The sequence below is a fragment of the Anser anser genome, assembly GCF_964211835.1.
Source record: "Anser anser genome assembly, chromosome: 6".
Lineage (NCBI taxonomy): Eukaryota > Metazoa > Chordata > Aves > Anseriformes > Anatidae > Anser > Anser anser.
This window is the reverse complement of record NC_139726.1, coordinates 7,164,001-7,180,972: the sequence shown is the minus strand read 5'-3', so window position 1 is coordinate 7,180,972 and position 16,972 is coordinate 7,164,001.

Genomic DNA, 16,972 nt, shown 5'->3' with positions numbered 1-16,972 from the left:
ATGGAAAACAAGTATAAAATCTTTTTTCGTAATGTCTTCTGGCCTCCAGTGTGGATGGCTGTGGCACATTCGTAGGCACATGGTTGTTTGGTGATGTTTTCCTTTAGCTTACGCAGCTCTTCTGCCAACCTGTTGTCTTCTGCAGCCACATGTGCCACCTCATAGACTAATTGCTGTTCAATCTGGGTTTTGACAAACTAAACAGTCTTTTTCAGTCTCTTCTTTGATACGAAAAACAATACTGCATTCTAAAAATCACTTTTTACCGGTGCAAATAACATCTTTCTGTGTAAGGTCTCACCAGGGCTTGCTTAGGATGACATTTCTGCTCCTCTGTCTTGTCTGAGTATACCTCGAATGGTGCATGTTAGGGCACTGGCCTTTTTCATGGCTACGTTGCCTTTTGTAGCTGTTTCTGTACTCACAGAATCACTACTCATTTAACGACTGGTTAGCTGTTTATCTTCCATCTTTTTCTAGCAGATGACTTCTTGGTTTGGGAACTTCTCTCATTAAAGGATGCAGTAAGTCCATACTGCTATTAGTGTCTTCAAGATCATGTTTTTGTCTCTGCTGGTGGCATTTCCCATGTTTGTGATCCAGAGATGTTGGCATTTCAGCTCATGCATTAGGCCTGAAATGAAACAAAGCTGGTCTCAGTCTCATGAAACCCCACTGCTAACCCCCTTGCCAGTTTTCCCCCTCTTTTAGTCTACTGCTTGGTATAATACCTTTTGTTAGTGAGCCTTCTGATTACCTAAAATTATTTGTATTAATGTGCGTTGTCTCTGCTTTATCTGTTCCCTGTATTTATCTAAATATCTACCTATTTTCTTTATACTGCATATAATTCAAATGGATTACGCCTACCTTATTTTTCCTAAGAAATATTCCCTTATTAATTTGAGCTGTTTGGCACAATCTGTGTTGCACATGTTCTTCTCTAAACACCGTTTCCACTGATCTTGCTGCCTTTGATTCATACTTCCCTTTAAAATTCATCGAAAAGCCAAGTATACAGTTATTTTTTTCCTTATGTTTAGTTCTCTGCTTGTCATTTGAACATCAAATGATACTGTCATGTATTTTGTACTGCTGCAGAAAATCTGCTTTGGGACTTCTGATCTCAGAAGAGAGACGGTTCTAATTTTCTGTAGTCATTGGGTAAGCTGTCTTCAGCACTTACATTGTGAATCTTGTTTTTACTTTGAATGTAGTCTTTCAACTTCAATTTCAGATGTGCTGTAGTGGTTTTCTCCTGTTCTGCTCTTGTTCTTCTATTTATATGGATAATGAACCTGTTGTAAGCAAGTTCTGACTCAGGCCGGTAACTCATGTTTCTGACTTTGAAGAGTTGCTTTTTGTTGGTCAGTCTGTTGTTTATTTGGTTTTTCTCTGTTAAATTTTTCTCTTCCCCTGCATTTATTCATGCAGCTAAATTTGCAGTTCTTCGTTTTAAAGGGCTCCCCACCTTCTCAGCTCCTTCTCCCTTTGCCCTGGGGAATCTGTAATGAGGATAGTTGCATAGGTATCTTAAAGAAGAATAGTCAAGTAAGCTACATATGTACCTTAAAAAAAAAAGCACATAAAATTAGTCAAGATTTTTCATATATATTATTTTAACTGGTATATCTATATAAAGAAACGATGCCTCAAGGCCAGGCTGATTATCCTCAATCCCTGGATTGTTGCAGCCTGAGGCTGTAACCAAGTCCCTGCCCTGAACTGCCTGTAAAGGTGAAGCCTTTTGGTCAGAGAAATGAGGGCTTCTAATAGTTCCTGATAGCTTCTCTATTAATTCGTAATAATACTTCTTTGCTTGAATATTCTGTAGAGATGGCTAAGATTGATGTATTCATCAATGAAGCAGTGGTGAAGTTGCTGTCTGTTTAAAGCCCCTCCTTTCCTCATCTCACCTTTGGTGTCACAGAGGGTGTCTGTAGCAGTAACCTTCTGGTCTGCTCCCCTTTCCTCAGTGTTAGGGAATGTATAAACACCCTAAAAATGTGAAAATTGCCTTTCCAGCAAATTTTTCTTTCCTCTCGTTTTAAGCTTTGACAACCTTTCTGCCCCCAGTTAGTGTGTGTATGCAGGTGTTTAGCTAGGGGAAGGGGTGTTTGGTATTTGGGTGCTGAGGTGAGTGTTTTTTTCTGTCACGTTTACTTGGTCATCTGATCTTTGTGGTATTTTTGAAGAAAATAAAGGTGATTTTTTTAGTCTTGCTCATGCATTTTTACTTGTCTCTAAACTAGTTTTCCAGACATTTTTCAAATAAATTCACTAAATTCTTATGCACTGTATTAGTTTCTCGTCTAAACATTAAACAGTAAGAATTTGAGATGCTTCTGAGTGTAGATTTATTGGTGGCAGCCTTTGTCCTATATTCACGCTTTTATAGCACGTTGGAATTTTCTTTTGAAACCCTCATTGTGTCTGCTCTTATTCCATTCCTTCTAAAGAAAGTGATGCTTATGCGGTGTTTGACCCCAGTAAATTTCTTTAACATGTAGCTTTTTGTTTCACTGATTACACCCTGAAAGAGGAGGATATGCCATCACCAAAAAAAAAAATACTTAGTACAAAAGTTAGCAACCCTTTCTTGAATGAGCCCTCTACTTATTAACGAAATGAGATCCCTTTCAAAGGTAGGAGTAACAAGATGGCGGAAAGCGATGTTCTGTGTTTGTTCTCAGTCGGGGAAAGGAGGAGTTGGCTCCCCATCTCCCTGTGCTTGGGCCTGAGCAATTAGGCTGCTCTCCTGATGATATGCTTTCAAAAGTGTTCATTAAGAAGCAGCAGGATGCTGATTTTACTCTACTTTTCTGTGTCACCAGGATTTTCAGTTTAGCAATAGAAAATCATGCTTAAGCAGCTGTTGGATCAGGCCATCGTATTGGTGAGGCAGTTGTCTTCTGTTCTCCCTCTGACGAGAAAGTTGAACAAAGGAATTCCCAAGATTAAACTGCAATGCAGGGCGCTGCTGGACGCTGGATCGTAAACCCATTTAGACTGAAGCTTCTGCAGAGACCAGTAGCTCGCTTACAAACAATTCAGGAGGACTAACTATAAGAATCAGATAATTTAACTTTCTGTGAGTTAAACTGTCTCCACTGAATGTTAAATATCTCCACTACTTCTTGAGTTGTGGATTCTGCAGAAGAAGGATGGTTTTAGCTATAGTTCAGTTCAAGAAGCTTTGCTGGCATGGAAGCTTTGTTGATGAGACTTGACTAGATGTATACTCCTTGTTGGGAGATTTCACTGAATGAACTTCTGTTTAAAAACTATTTCTAGCTGTCTATGGAGTACTCAGGTCTATGGGGCTGACAAACGTGATATGGCAATTTTAGGGGGAGTCAGTTCTAGGGCTTGACCTGCAATTAATGCACATTAATTGAAAATCTGCTGAACTGAAATGATTGCATTTAGTAAATAGGGATGCTTCATGAAGAATGGAGTTCTCAATTCATCAAAATGATATCAAATAATTTTATCTACCTTGTACTGTGTTTTTGCAATGTGTTTTGATTGTCAGCTTTGTAAAACAGCTTTGTAGTTTGTAGTTACAAACATTAAAGTACATTCATTTTATAGCATATGAATTTATATCTCAATGCATAAACCATGTTAATCTCCAGAATTTGGGAATATTGCTTAAAATAACCACAATTTTTATTTTATTAGTGTTTAAAATGGACATCTGAGATCTGTGACAAAAAGCCCCCAAAGGTAGGTAGAGCAGATTTTTATTTGCCTGTCTCCTTATGGTCAACTTGCAGGGAGCATCAGCTCAGTTCTATAAAAAATTAAAAATATTTACCTTTGGGTATATTGAGCAAAAGAATGGTTGTGGCTGGCCATGGGCAGGTGCTCAGCTCATTGCTAGCCAGTTAATCAGAGACTTTGCTGGCAAACCAAAGGAAGGAAAGTAAATTTGTGCTGAAGCTCTAGTAGCACGTTGTTACCAGAGTCGAATAAAGGTTTTAAAGCAACAAAATCTTGCGGAGTCTTGCTGCCATCGCTTTTGGAGATCAACAGCAGACTATCTCCAGGATCTGCATAAAGCTTCCCCCGCCACAGCAGGGATTTTTCCACAAACGAAATGCTGTGTGTGTGTGTGCACGATGGATAAAGTACAGCCAGTTCTTCTCAAATGTGGGCCTTAGATCCTAATTGCTTAGTTTGTCCTGTCCTTCTGGAATTAATGTTGAATCAGTACAAGGATAATCTGAGACTGAACATTGGGTTTATCTCGGGCTTAGGAAACTCTTCTTCTAGATCATTCATCAGATAGCTCAGGATTTTATGCGAAATTACTGCTAGTGTCTCTTTATGCGGGAGCCACGAGCCTCTTTTGTTCAGCCTAGTGATCTTGCCTTACATATCATGTTCAGCGATAAAGAGATGCATGTTTGGAACTCGAATAAATATTCTAGACAGGATATATAGTATTTCCATTTGTAGTGATGGAATAAGGCTATTGCTTTTATAAATCTCACTATTCAGGAGCACGTATGAATAATTCAGTCGGGAGCCTAAGATCTTCCTATATTGCAACCTGCTCATTATTCGGGATTTCTCGTTACAGTCTGCTGTTGCCTTAGCAACATTCTGAAAATTAGGATTGCATCTCTGAAAAAGCTTTTGTTTATCTAGCCCAGCCCGCTCTCTGCTCTGTAATATTGCAGAATGCATCTCAAGTGGATACTCTAGGTTCCAGCCCTCGTTGTTTAAAAAATAATGATCTCCTCCTAGGTGGCATTAATTGAAGATTGTTCTCCTTTTTTTAAATATTCATAGATATTAAATATGCTGATTTACCTTAAAAGTCCCTTTAGTGGCTGGTAATGTCCTTCCATTATGTCGTTTGAGTAGAGATGCTTTACTATAGGGATGTGCGAGAAAGTGAAAATCCCCTGTTGACTCTGGTCGTTCTTCTCAGGGCTATTCCCTCCGTTTCCACTCTCCCTGTTGCCTTTTACATGAGAAGTCAGAGCTGCTTTAGCTTTGAGTGCTTTGGGATTTAAAAAGGCCTTTCCTTTTGCTCACGAAGTTAACATTAGACAGATTTGCGGAGGGGGGAGGATGTTAACAAAGTCCAAGGAAGTGTTAATGCTGCAGCTAACAGAAGCCTCTCTCAACTTGAGCTCTTGCTGTTACAAGTTGAACATGTTTCTCTCACAAGATGTACCAACACCATTTACTTCTGGAACAAAATGAAGGGCTGGAGCTGATATTCTGGACCTTTTTCTTTTTGGAAGGGAGAAAAAGAAATTGAAAAACAGTATTAAAAATATCCAGCTTCTCAAACGCTCTCCCCTGTCACTAAAGAGAAAAGCCCCCGCAGTCTTTTCCCCAGCCCCCCTTCTATATGTGGTTCAGATCCTCATTCCCAGTTGTGTTGTCACTTGGTTCAGCCCTACAGCTGCTCGTTCCTTTCTGTCAGTGTGGAGGGAGCACGAACCTGCCCCGAAGGGTGCCGGTCGCTCTTGGTTTTCCTGACCTGTTGATCTTCAGGTATGAATAATAAAGAGGGCTCTACTGAATTGGCAAACTGTAGTCAAACCGCACTTTAGAAAATTACTTATTTGTCTGGATAAATCAGGTCTCCCTTGGTTTAAGCTAATACATTCCTTAGCTTTTTACCTCTGAAATACTTGAAGCTTGGGACTGATGAGAGAAGTTGCTCTTCCTGATCTCAGTTGAAGCCTCCCCCTTTCCAGGCTTTCCTAGCGTTAGGCACCTGGCAGTTGAAGGCCGGCTCCTGCTCATAGTTGTTTGGGATTCTTTGGGGTGATAACCCAGCAATTTGAAGTCAGCTTCCCAAACAGGGGCTTTTACAAATATGAGAGAAAGTATATTGCTTGGGTTTTTGTTGTCTTGGGAGTGAATGTTGTTATTTGGGAACTTCTATTTCAACTGTCCCTTTGTAGAAGATAACAGTGGTTTAGGAGAAAACAGCTTCCTACAGGTCCCTATTCTCACTTTTTTTGCCTTCACAAACCTGCTGGTCAGTGTATCTTTTTGCTGGAATAGACAAAAACTTAGTTTTATTGGTAGCTTTATAATGTTTTTACCAAAAAATGTTGGTTTCTCTCCCCCACACTCACCCTTCCCTCAGTATTTCCCCACCACCACCTAGCCTGATGTGAATTGCTCCTTGTTTTTGAACAGCGTGGCCTCACGTACCTTATGGATACCAGGTTTTGTTTTGAAAAAAAATGGTGGGAGTAAAATGGAAAACTATATCCAGAGTGACAACACTAGTGTTGTGTTTTTTTTTTTTTTTTTTTTTTTCTGAGGGTTAATACTTAAAAAGTTTTTAAACCTACATTATCGTCTGGAACCTTCCTATGTCTGACCCACTCTGTCAGTTCACTTACCCAGTCGCTTATGGGGAAGCTCAGGCAAAAATTATCAGAGATGTTACTTTTTGTTACAGACTGTTGTTTTTTTCATTACAAAAAATAACGTGAACATCATGTGCCTGAGAGGCTATTACAGCGTATTGGTTTTGCTTTTGGCACTTAGAATGACCTTAAACCCCAAACAGCAAGTGAGAAGTAGCTTAACTTTTTGCTCAGCTAACGCCTGACCATTTGGATGAAAACATCTAGAAGCACAATATTTAAACAAGCCTGAACTTTAAATTTCTCCTTAACTGTAGTTTATATCAAGATATGAATGCACAACTAGACATAGCATGTTCATTAGGCTTGCACCAATTTACCATCTTCAGTCTAAATTTGCAAATGATTTTTTTTAACTTTTTTTTTAATCACCAATGCAATAGGTTAGATGGTTTGTGGAGAAAATGTGAAGGTCTTGAAAGGGCTATAGCCTTTTTTAGTAATAATAGGATGAGAATGTTCAGTAATAGGAACAGCTGGGGGTGGAAGGACAGATTACAGTGATAAAACCTGTATCTGACAGAGCTAAGTAACTGATCTTTAGTCTGTAACCGATTTTGTGATGTATTCTCTCCTTTGTTTAGCATGAGGCATTTTTCAGTTGTTTGCTTAAACTGCAGAAATTATACTTGATTTAATTTATTAAGCAGCAATTTTTTCTCTAGATCTCAAAAGTCAGTCTGTAGTTGAATGTTATATGGGTGTTTTTCTTCCAGGTTATGGAAACAGGCTAGAGCTTCAATGGGTAGGTCTTTCTTTTCCCCTTTTTGTACAGCACAACTATCCAGGTCTCAGAAAGAGAAAATGATGGCCTTTTAAATATGTTCCAGTGTGCCTTTTAGAGAATAATAATTAAAAAAAAGTATTTTTTGGGTGCTTTTTTTCTTCTCTAAGCACAGACTTCAGGATCAGAATTAATGCAATGGATGACAGCCTCAGTAACTTCAGGAACAACCTCTACTGGAATTTGCGTTCTGTTAATTCTTCCTCACCATTTGACAGAATTGTGGTGTTTCCCCCCCCAAAAAAAGTCTGGTCATGTGACTGTTACTTTTATAGAAACTGTAAATAATTAAATACTCCCTGTAAACAACACCAAACGTTTACTTACACCCAGAAACATATTTGATATTTATCCAGTAGGTTGTTTTAAGTGCTTGTAAAGAGATCGTTAGTCTTGAATTCTGCAAATGCTAGAAGTATTTTTTAGCTTGTTTTTAACTGTATCCAGTACTCTAGGCTTTTTAGTTAACAATAAGACAATTTTTATCAACAATCAGCCCTACAGGTGGGCCCACCAGACAGACAACGCTTATCTTGAATCTATTGTCCAGAAGGAATTTGAAATATGATTACATTTAAGAGTAGATGTGCGTAGTCAGTGTTTTGGGGTTGTTTAAATTTAGGGCTGTGGCTTAAGGCCTGCTGTATTTAGATCTGTGCATCACTTTGTCATTACCAGAGTTAATTGGTGACTAGATCTTAAACAGCAGTAAAATTTTCATTTCTTCTAGTAACAAAGAGGATACATTTCACTTCTTGGAATGAAATAAAAACTGCAGAGAAAGATGTTTATTGTAAGTTCATTTAATTCTAAATTGTGCTTCTGGCGCAAAGCGATGAAACTGCAGCACTCGACAATTTGTGCTTCCTTGGAGGGGCAGGGGTTTGTAGTGAGGTTGTGGGGTGCAAAGACAAATTAGGCATTCATGACCAGTCTGGAGTAATGTAAGCTCTCTAACAGTGGAGATTGGGATATTTCTGTTCAATCAAATGTCTAGAGATTTATTGGAAGTTCAGAAGAGACAAATTCAAGATCAGTGAAGTGGATGAAACTTGGTGTGATGAAAAGATGGCTTCCTTTGGAACCTTTGTTCTGTTCATGTGGCTAGGCCAAATGTTACATACTGAAGTGTCTCTCTCCCTCATGCACCTGAGACAAGGTGGGCTATTTTCTTTGGGTTTATAGGTAAACTTCATTTTGGATTTGGGATAAGTGGTCTACTTAAAGTAGTCCATTTTAATGTTTTTTTTTTTTAAAAAAAAAAAAGGCTTTTTCCTTTATCAAGCTTTCCCTTAACTAGTCTTTTGGTCCGGGAGGTTGCTATGTATCCCACTCTGCATCTTCAAAGAACTCATTTTCTTCTTCATTCATCCTTGCTAAAAGCAAAGGTTGTCTTTAGATAACATGTTTCAGTGTGTTAACTGCATGCCTCCTCCCCCAGAAGTTTGCATCCCTCCTTTTTGGTCCTGAAGATGTAAAGGCCTGGAGATCATAGTATGTGGGTCAGATACCAGTCTGGGGACACTTTGTGGTGCACTTTGGCCACTTACTGCATTGTGTAATTTCTTGTGTTTAAAAAGCATAAATAAATACTAATTTCCCCTATCGCTTGTCTTTAGGGTTTCAATGCAACCATCACAGGGAGTATTCTTTTGTCAGGAGAATGGTTTTGAAGGGGCTGTCCCTCTGTGGCATATCTTTGCTCTTCCTGAGCAAGCCTGGAGAATCTTTCCTTCTTTAGTAAGCATCTGATTGTTTTCTAGACAGTTTTTCATTTATCTCTTGACTATCTGTCCTTTGTGTTTGTGTGTTATTGCTTTGAAATTTAAATTTAATTGAACTCTGCATATTGGTTTCTGAGCTTATAATGCCTATTCTGTAAGATAGTTTTCTGCAAATGTAATTGTGTATTTGATAACATACAATTTGCACATGTTCTTAGCTGATCTTCAACTGTGTTAGGGTTGCTAATGTTCCGGTAAACTACCCCAAAGTGCTCCAACGTGTGTTTCTAGGATATAAGCTTAGGATAAGTAGAAACTTCTTGCTCCTGTGTTGTTTCTTGTTTAAGAGAAACATTAATTTGAACTGTATATCATAAAAATAACACCTTATTTTCCCATTTCATATGCTTTAATGAGTTCTGTGTTCTTTTACATGTAGTTGTATCTGGCATAATTTCTGTAGAAAGACATTCAGAGAGCTGTAGACATGTCATCAAGTGAGCATTTATGCAGTACGTTTCCTAGGCAGGAATACTTTGGGTAGCTATTGTTCCCTCTCTAAATCCTGTTTTCCTTTTTAATATTAAGCACAGATGTCCTGAAGAGTATTTTAATATTAAGCTGAAATTTATTTCATGTCTCTTAAGGAAAACTTAGATTGTTGCAGGCATTGGTGGTTTTCTTTTGGTTTCAATACAGTGTTTGTAAGGAAACCCTGTGAAGGGATTAATTTTTTTTTTCTGTTAGCAATTGTAATAACTAAATCTGCATTTTGGGATCTTCCACTGTAGAGTACCTCTTTTCTTTCTTTTTTTCCCCTCACTTCAGCAGTGTTTTCCCATCTCCCACTTTAATGAAATCCACCACTAAAACAACACGTTCCTGCACCAGTCTATATGGAAGAGCAGCAACTGAAAGAGAACAACCGGATGGGAAGGAAAGGAGAGTGGAGTTGGAAGAGATGGTACAAACTTCAGTAGAGGGGGGTTCAAATCCACTCTCGCTACAGCAATGGGGCAGAAAAAATCCTAGATATTAAGCTAACATTTTGCACATACTTAATGTAGGTGTTGAATGTTTACCTACGCCCATTTTGAAATTTAAATAAACGAAATGTTCTGGTTTTTTTGCCTTTCTTATTAGCTTGTATTTGTAACAATATGTAAAAGGGACACCTTTTAGTAGATTGGAGCTGATGGAAACTAACTGCAGACAGTCTTGTGGAATACTGTACTAGTAGCCAGATTGTACTGATGCCTTCATATTGACACTTTTGTTTTTATTTAAAATTCTGCAGCTTTAAAGATACAGGCCATTATATTATATTGATTCCTAGTATAAATGTTTTAGTTAACTTTGTCATACCTCTGTAAGGTTTTATTATTATTTGGAAGTATTTCTGATGATGGTAGTAAATAGAACAATTGGCCATCGGTATACATCACATCTTCCAGTTGATTGTTTGACTGTTTTTAAGAATCTGTTTCTAATTATCTGCTGTTATCAGCAAGACTGCAATTTATAGAGCAGTTACAGAAAGGGAAGCTGTTAATATGAAGCTTATTTCATAGTGCTGATACACATCTGAAGTCTTAAGAGGAGCCATCCCATGGTGCTAGTGTAGACAGGGTATAATAGCAACTACCAGCCTGCTTTGATCTTAGAAATTGGAAAAGTAGGACATTCTAAGCCATCAGATACATGGCCTAACATTTTCAGGAGAGAAAGCTATTACAGAATCTCCTCTGCTGGAAATAATGAGAAACAGTGAACTTCTGGAAAGAGAGAAGATTATCTCTGTTATCTGTGTTATCTAATAGAAGCTGGACAGCTAGAAGGTGGGGATTATGTGAAGTGCCTTGTGGAATTCACTGAAGGCTTTTTTTTTCTTCTTCTTATATACGCTCCTGCTGAAGGGTGAGCTTTTAGTTACAGGCAAGCGTGAGAACATGACCGCTATTCCAATTTTTAATCTATCAGATCAGCCTAATGAAACTGTGGAAGGGGGGGGAATTTTTTTGCTTTACTTATGAAAAATATTACAGACCAGTCCATCCTCTCCTGTAGGATGGCAGCCTCCAGGATAGGAGTTAGAAAAGCTAATAAAAGCCAAAAAGAAGTAAGTATCTGATGTGCTCTCGATACTACAGTCTGAGGGTGTGGCAGTTTCAGGGAAATCAAGGAAAATTTTCTGAGACACAGTGTGGAATAGAACACGGTGGATTATTGCCCAGTTCTCCTCAGTTTGCCATTGGTGCTTCTTTGTTTCCTCTTCAGTGTTAGCTGTAGCATGTTGCTGATCTTACTAATTAAAAAAAATAACAAAAACCCACTAGACTCAGCTGGTGAGAGATGACAGCAGAGCTGCATGGAGTGAGCGCCACCCCCACTTTGCAGCAGTGGGGGAACGGGGGCTTTAAAGGTGGAGCACAGAGGTGGCAGAAGAGAACACCAAGGATGGTTTAGACCTGTCACAGGCAGTAGCAGCCTTGGTACCGAAAGATCTTTTTGTCTGTCTTTTGCCTCCCCTCCGTGGAGCCCTGCGTGAGAAACACTGCTGCGTTTGCCTTCCAGCCTGACTTGGCATGCAGTAGCTGGAGAGCCAGCGGTGCAGCCGGGGGTTGTCGTTCTGCAGAAGTACTGCTGAGCTGTGTGGTGGTGCTACGGTACGGACGGGGTGGTGATAGCAGCTTCTCACAAGAAGACGAGAGAAGCCTGGTACTGACTTTGGAAGTAGGATAATTAGCATATCGTAATAGCTGTCTGTCTTTTTTCTACCCTTCTGTTTGACAGCATTTTTCTTCTTTACTTGTGTTCTGATAGCAGCTGTGTGCCAGTTCAGAAAATATCATGGCATTTGTACTGCTGAGAAAAAAACTGGATTTAGCTGCTAGCACTGGGAACTAACTTACTGATATTTTGTTGTAGTTGTGTTCACAGTGTCAAACCGAAGATCTAAAAATATTTAGAAAGGAAGATAATATCTTTCAAAATGGTTTTATGCTACTTTTGTCTCAAATATCAGAATTTATTTTAGCGTAGAACAAATTTTTATTCTGGGAGCAGTCTTGCTGTGTTAGAGAATGGTAATGGCGCAAGTGATTACAATCCATACAGCCATCTTATAGCACAGTCACAGCTTCTGATGCTTTATCAGTTGCTTGTGAATTGCTAGCGAGGAGCTCGCTGTAGGCTCCGTGCATGCTGGCCGTGCATGCTGGTGGTGGTGCATGGTGATGTGTAGGTGCCACTGGCAGCACGGCACCCTGCTCCTGCTTTCCTATTGTCTGAGCGGCTTCAGCCAGTGCCTCGACTGCTTCAGCATGGCCCTGCCCAGGCATCAGCTGAGTGCCTGTGCTGTAAGTTCCCTAAAAATGCAGACAGCCTCCTGTGAGAAGGGATGGAAAGCATGCCTTCAGGGACTGCGTAAGGTTGTAACGTGCCTATAGGATGCAGGTATGTCAGTTCAGAAGTAGTGCCTAAATAATACCTGAAAGGAGGAGAAGATGATGTCTGCAGACAAAACGCAGTTTGCATTTGGTTTTCCTTTTTGCCACAAAGCTGTTTTAAGGCCTCATCAATTAACACAGATGATTGGTGCCTAAATCTCTTTTCTGTAAACATTTAACTTTAAAATAATCCTTTTTCTTATATCATCTGGTTTAATAATGGCATTCTTGCTAACTCTTATTGGTTATTCAAGTGGTGCTAGGATTGGAAAACCTTTATGAATTGTTCTGACAAAACCAGACAGTTTCCTAGTTTGCAAAAATGGAGATGTCTTTTTAACAGTGCTACTGTTTTTTTTCCTATTGGAATGAGTAACTGTAAGTAAGATTCAGATTTATTCAGTTTAAAGGTTTTCACGAAAAGACTTCAAATCAAGGTAGCAAGACTATTTACAGTAGGCTACAAAGAAATCTGTTTTCCTTTGCAGGATGTTGACAACTTTATTGTGGACTAAATCTCCTTTTCTTGAGATACCAAATAGTTTTGGGTGGTTATTTAAAACTTGTGGCAGTTGATTTCATGGAGATCAATGGTCACTTCAATTTTTTGAAGTTTCCTCACTGACACAGCAGACATCAGAAGTGCTATGGCTTTGTCATAGGCTGAACACTGCTAAAGGATCAATGCTTATTAGGTAGATGGTTTTAAGACTTTGATTTGGTATTAACTGATATTTATAATGAACGGATCTTTTGTGTTTTTTTTAAGCTGCCAAATAATATATGTGTGTGTCTTGTGTCTGTGAAGTAATATTTAGTGAAGCTATGGAAATAACGCATAGGTGAGCATATCGATATCAGCCCATGGAAACACTTGTGGCATTTCTCATTTGTTGTCATGTTTTTTTTGTCTTTGGTGTGGATTTTCTGTTTTGTTTTTTTTTTGTTTGTTTTTTTTTATATCTTCATTGTACTTTTGCTAGGTGAGACCATAATGGTGTGGTAATTCACCAAGTGTGTGACTCTTACCTTGGGGAAAGGGGGGGAAATGCCTGTTGACGCTTTCGTTTCATAGCTTTTTTTATTACCAAACCTATTTCATAATCTTTAGTATCTTTGGCCCCTAGAGACCCTTTCTTAAAATACCTTTTTCAACATTCTGAGGAAAAACATCGTTCTTAATATTTTGAAGTTGATGTTACGTGTTTAAACAAACTAAGAATAGAAAGTGGGCAGTTGGAGTTCATTTGAAACGTGAAGTGGCTTGAAGTTGGTGTGAGGATATGGCTGCAGAACTGCATACATACATCTGCAGCAGAGCTCCCAGAGCAGAAACAGCTTAAGAGCCAGGGGGAGTCTTTCTGCTGCCAGTTAGCTTACATCGTTCAGAGAAACCTAAGCCAGCAAAATCTTTGTCAGCACAGTTACATGTACAGAGCTTTTGCTGGTACAGCAACGTCTTGTGAGAAGGGCATTCATTTTTTTTACCTCCCAAGCCAACTGAACTACGGTAGCAAAACTAAAGATAAGCCATGTTTTATTTCGTAGGGATTTCTAAATAGTTTTTCCTCCTGTCTTAGGCATGCTCTCATGGGGAGGAGAGGCTTGGCTGTTCAATACTTTCTACTAGCCTAATGCTTTGCTGTTTCTAAGTGTGTGGTTTTTGAAAGGGTAATGCTATAATGTTCGGGCTAAATGGCTTTTGTCTGCCAACATAAGGTGTCCAGTGCAGGTGCTTGCCTGTGAAACAGTGATATCAAAAATAGTTTTCATCTGTCTTGAAGCCTGTTTCAGAAATTTTCTTTCCCTCTGTCTCCCTCTTCAGCCAAAAAAGCAAGGTGAGAACAGAACTGGTCCTAACATCACTACAAGTTCAAATAACGTATAAACTACTTGGATTATTTCAGTTACTCGAATGAGAGTCGACTAGCCTCAGAGTTGTGTTTTATAACAATACACATCAGCTAGTCAAGTTGGTTTTCATCCAACACAATTGTTCAATGTTAGAATTTTAATTTCATCAGCAACCCTGCATCTGTTGAAACATGTGGACTGAACTTTCCTGGTCTGTTGGAGGACATCTGTTGGTCATGATGTTGTATAGTTCCCCGAGGCAAACAAGGATTGCATTTTTTTTTTTAGACAGTAGCCTAGTACGCCAGCCTTTTTCTTCTCCTAAATGATTATGGTTGTCTGAATTTTTATATTAGAAGTGCATATTTTGGCACCATACAAAACCGCCTGAAGTCTGAAAGATTTAGTTGTTAGCTGGAAGCACCTTAGGGGAACCTCTTTGACGCCTTACGCTGCAGCAGTGGCTGCATGCTGAGGACTGTTTCGTTCACCAGGAGGAAGCAGGCACGGTTGTTTACTTCCTTGGCTGTACTTTGCTCTGATCGTTCATATCCTAAAAGTCCAAAGTGAAGTCCAAGAATAGAACTAATAAGAGAGCAGCAGCACTGTGTGCGGAGTGGAACGGCTGACCCTCGTGAGGACCCAGTGCTCCAGGTGACTGCAGCAGTGCTGTGTGGTGCCAATGCTTTCAGTCAGCGTACATGGAAACCCTCCTAGGGCAGAAATTTCGAGTTACAGATACAGATCACTCTAGCCTTGCTGGTTCTTAAACTCCTTATTCTCATGTATGCAGGTGTATTCCTGAAAGGGTTGTTTTAATATTCTTTGTCACTGTCATATAAGGGTTTCTTTTACATTCAGTAGGGGACTAAGAGTAGGTAAGGTAGGGTTAAAAAGGCTTAGGTTATTGCTCAGAATTTATATATAGATATATATAAAGGGGGGGGCAGATACAGGCAGGGTGCCAGCTGCATATAATGCCTCTTGGCTTCTCACTTGCCTGTTACTGTGAAAGGTGTCCTCTTTTTGGCTGTCAGCAGTTCTGTGAACAATGGTAGTGTCCAGCTGATGGCCTCATAACTGTATTATTTTTAAAATTGTTTGGGAGATTGTAGCATGCAAAACTTGTCAGGAAAGCAAGAGAGGTCTTTTAGCGTAATGAACTCCAGGACTGTGAGGACAGGTTTCTCTTTATTTTTTTTCTGATGTGCAGCATTATTGTGTCGAAATAATGAAGTGCTGCTCACCTGTACTCAGGGTGTGTAGGTGTGAAGCAGACAGATGCTTGAGAGAGATTTTCTGCCGAATCTTGCTGTTGTGGCTTAAATAAGAGACCAGCTATATAAAGCCGGTGCAGCAAGATTAGCTAGAGCATGGCTAGAGGAACCTTTTATCAGGTTTGCAGCTCTGGGATTTCCTTCTGTCTTCTGCATTTCCTTTGGAGACAGGTTGCTCAAGTAAGGCTGCAAATATCCTGTGCTGAATTTGGTGCTATTTTTGTCTAGTTGGCTTTGGCTTTTTTCAGTGACGTCTACATGCTCAATAGGTGGTAGGGCATAATTTGCACCGACAGGGGAATGTATCCAGCCCTTAATTAATTTTGTAAGAGGCAGAGCAGCTCTATGGTATGCTTTTGTATTTGCATTCATCATCATACTGTTTCTTTGAAAATCTGATTACTAAATAGCTTGCTAATTGAAACAAATAAAAAGTATCTTCTAATGCTAATGCAGTAAATAGCTTTCAGTTGTCAACTGATTAGTGTATAACCTAAACATCGCTGTAGATAGCAGCACTGGGAAAAGCATACAGCTTTGATTTAAATGTGGTGAAGTCAGTGCAGCATGGATTCATCTGTACAGCATTTTTCGGTACGTAAAGGTAAGCAATCAGGGATTTTTTTGATTTGTGCTTCAAAAATGGACGAAGTCGTTATTTAAATGCAGTGCTATTAATGATTTCTGCACAATATCATAGCGTAATAGGGAATCTGCCCTAAGTCAGGTTTCCAGCAGGACTGATCTCTTCCAAATACAGGTGCCCAGCATTTTGCTTATCTTTTTGTCTTGGAATTTATCACCAGGCTATCAGGTAATATATAGTTTGTATTTTTTTTTTCCCCAAAAATATTAATCAGCACCTTCACATAGCTGTAGTTTAATTGCACTGCTGCTATTGGCACTGTTCTTACCTGACCCCTGTTGCAGACCTCACCTAAGTCGCCTCTGCAAAAAGAGGGAGGTACAGTTCTTTCTCCGTTCCTCTTGTTGCTAACTTCATGCTGGCTAGCACTCATAAAAGCCTTCCTGTGCACCACGGGAACTTGGTAGCCAGCAAAAACCTACCTTAGCTAATGGCCTTCGTGGTTCTCAGTCCCTTTGTGGTGACTCACAGCAGGGAAGAGTTCAGCAGGTGCGGCGGTAGAGGTGGGACCGCACTCCAGTAGCATGGGGCAGAGGGATAGGGGGAAGGAAGAAGTGAGACCTTCGCTTTTTAGCAGCAGTGATTTTTGTTGATTTACCTGCCTGAATAACCAGTCTTACTTGCCAAAAGTAACTGTTTCTACTTTGAGTTTGTCTAAGAACTGAATAGAGGTGGTGATCCTCAAGAACTAAGCAGTAGCTGGATGCAGTAGTTCTCTTTTAGTTATACCCATAGGTTTTGTTAGCATAAGAATGAGCTAATTTTGATCAATATCTTTCTGCTTAAGGCATAAACATTTTCCTCTTTCATCCTAACAAAGAAACACAT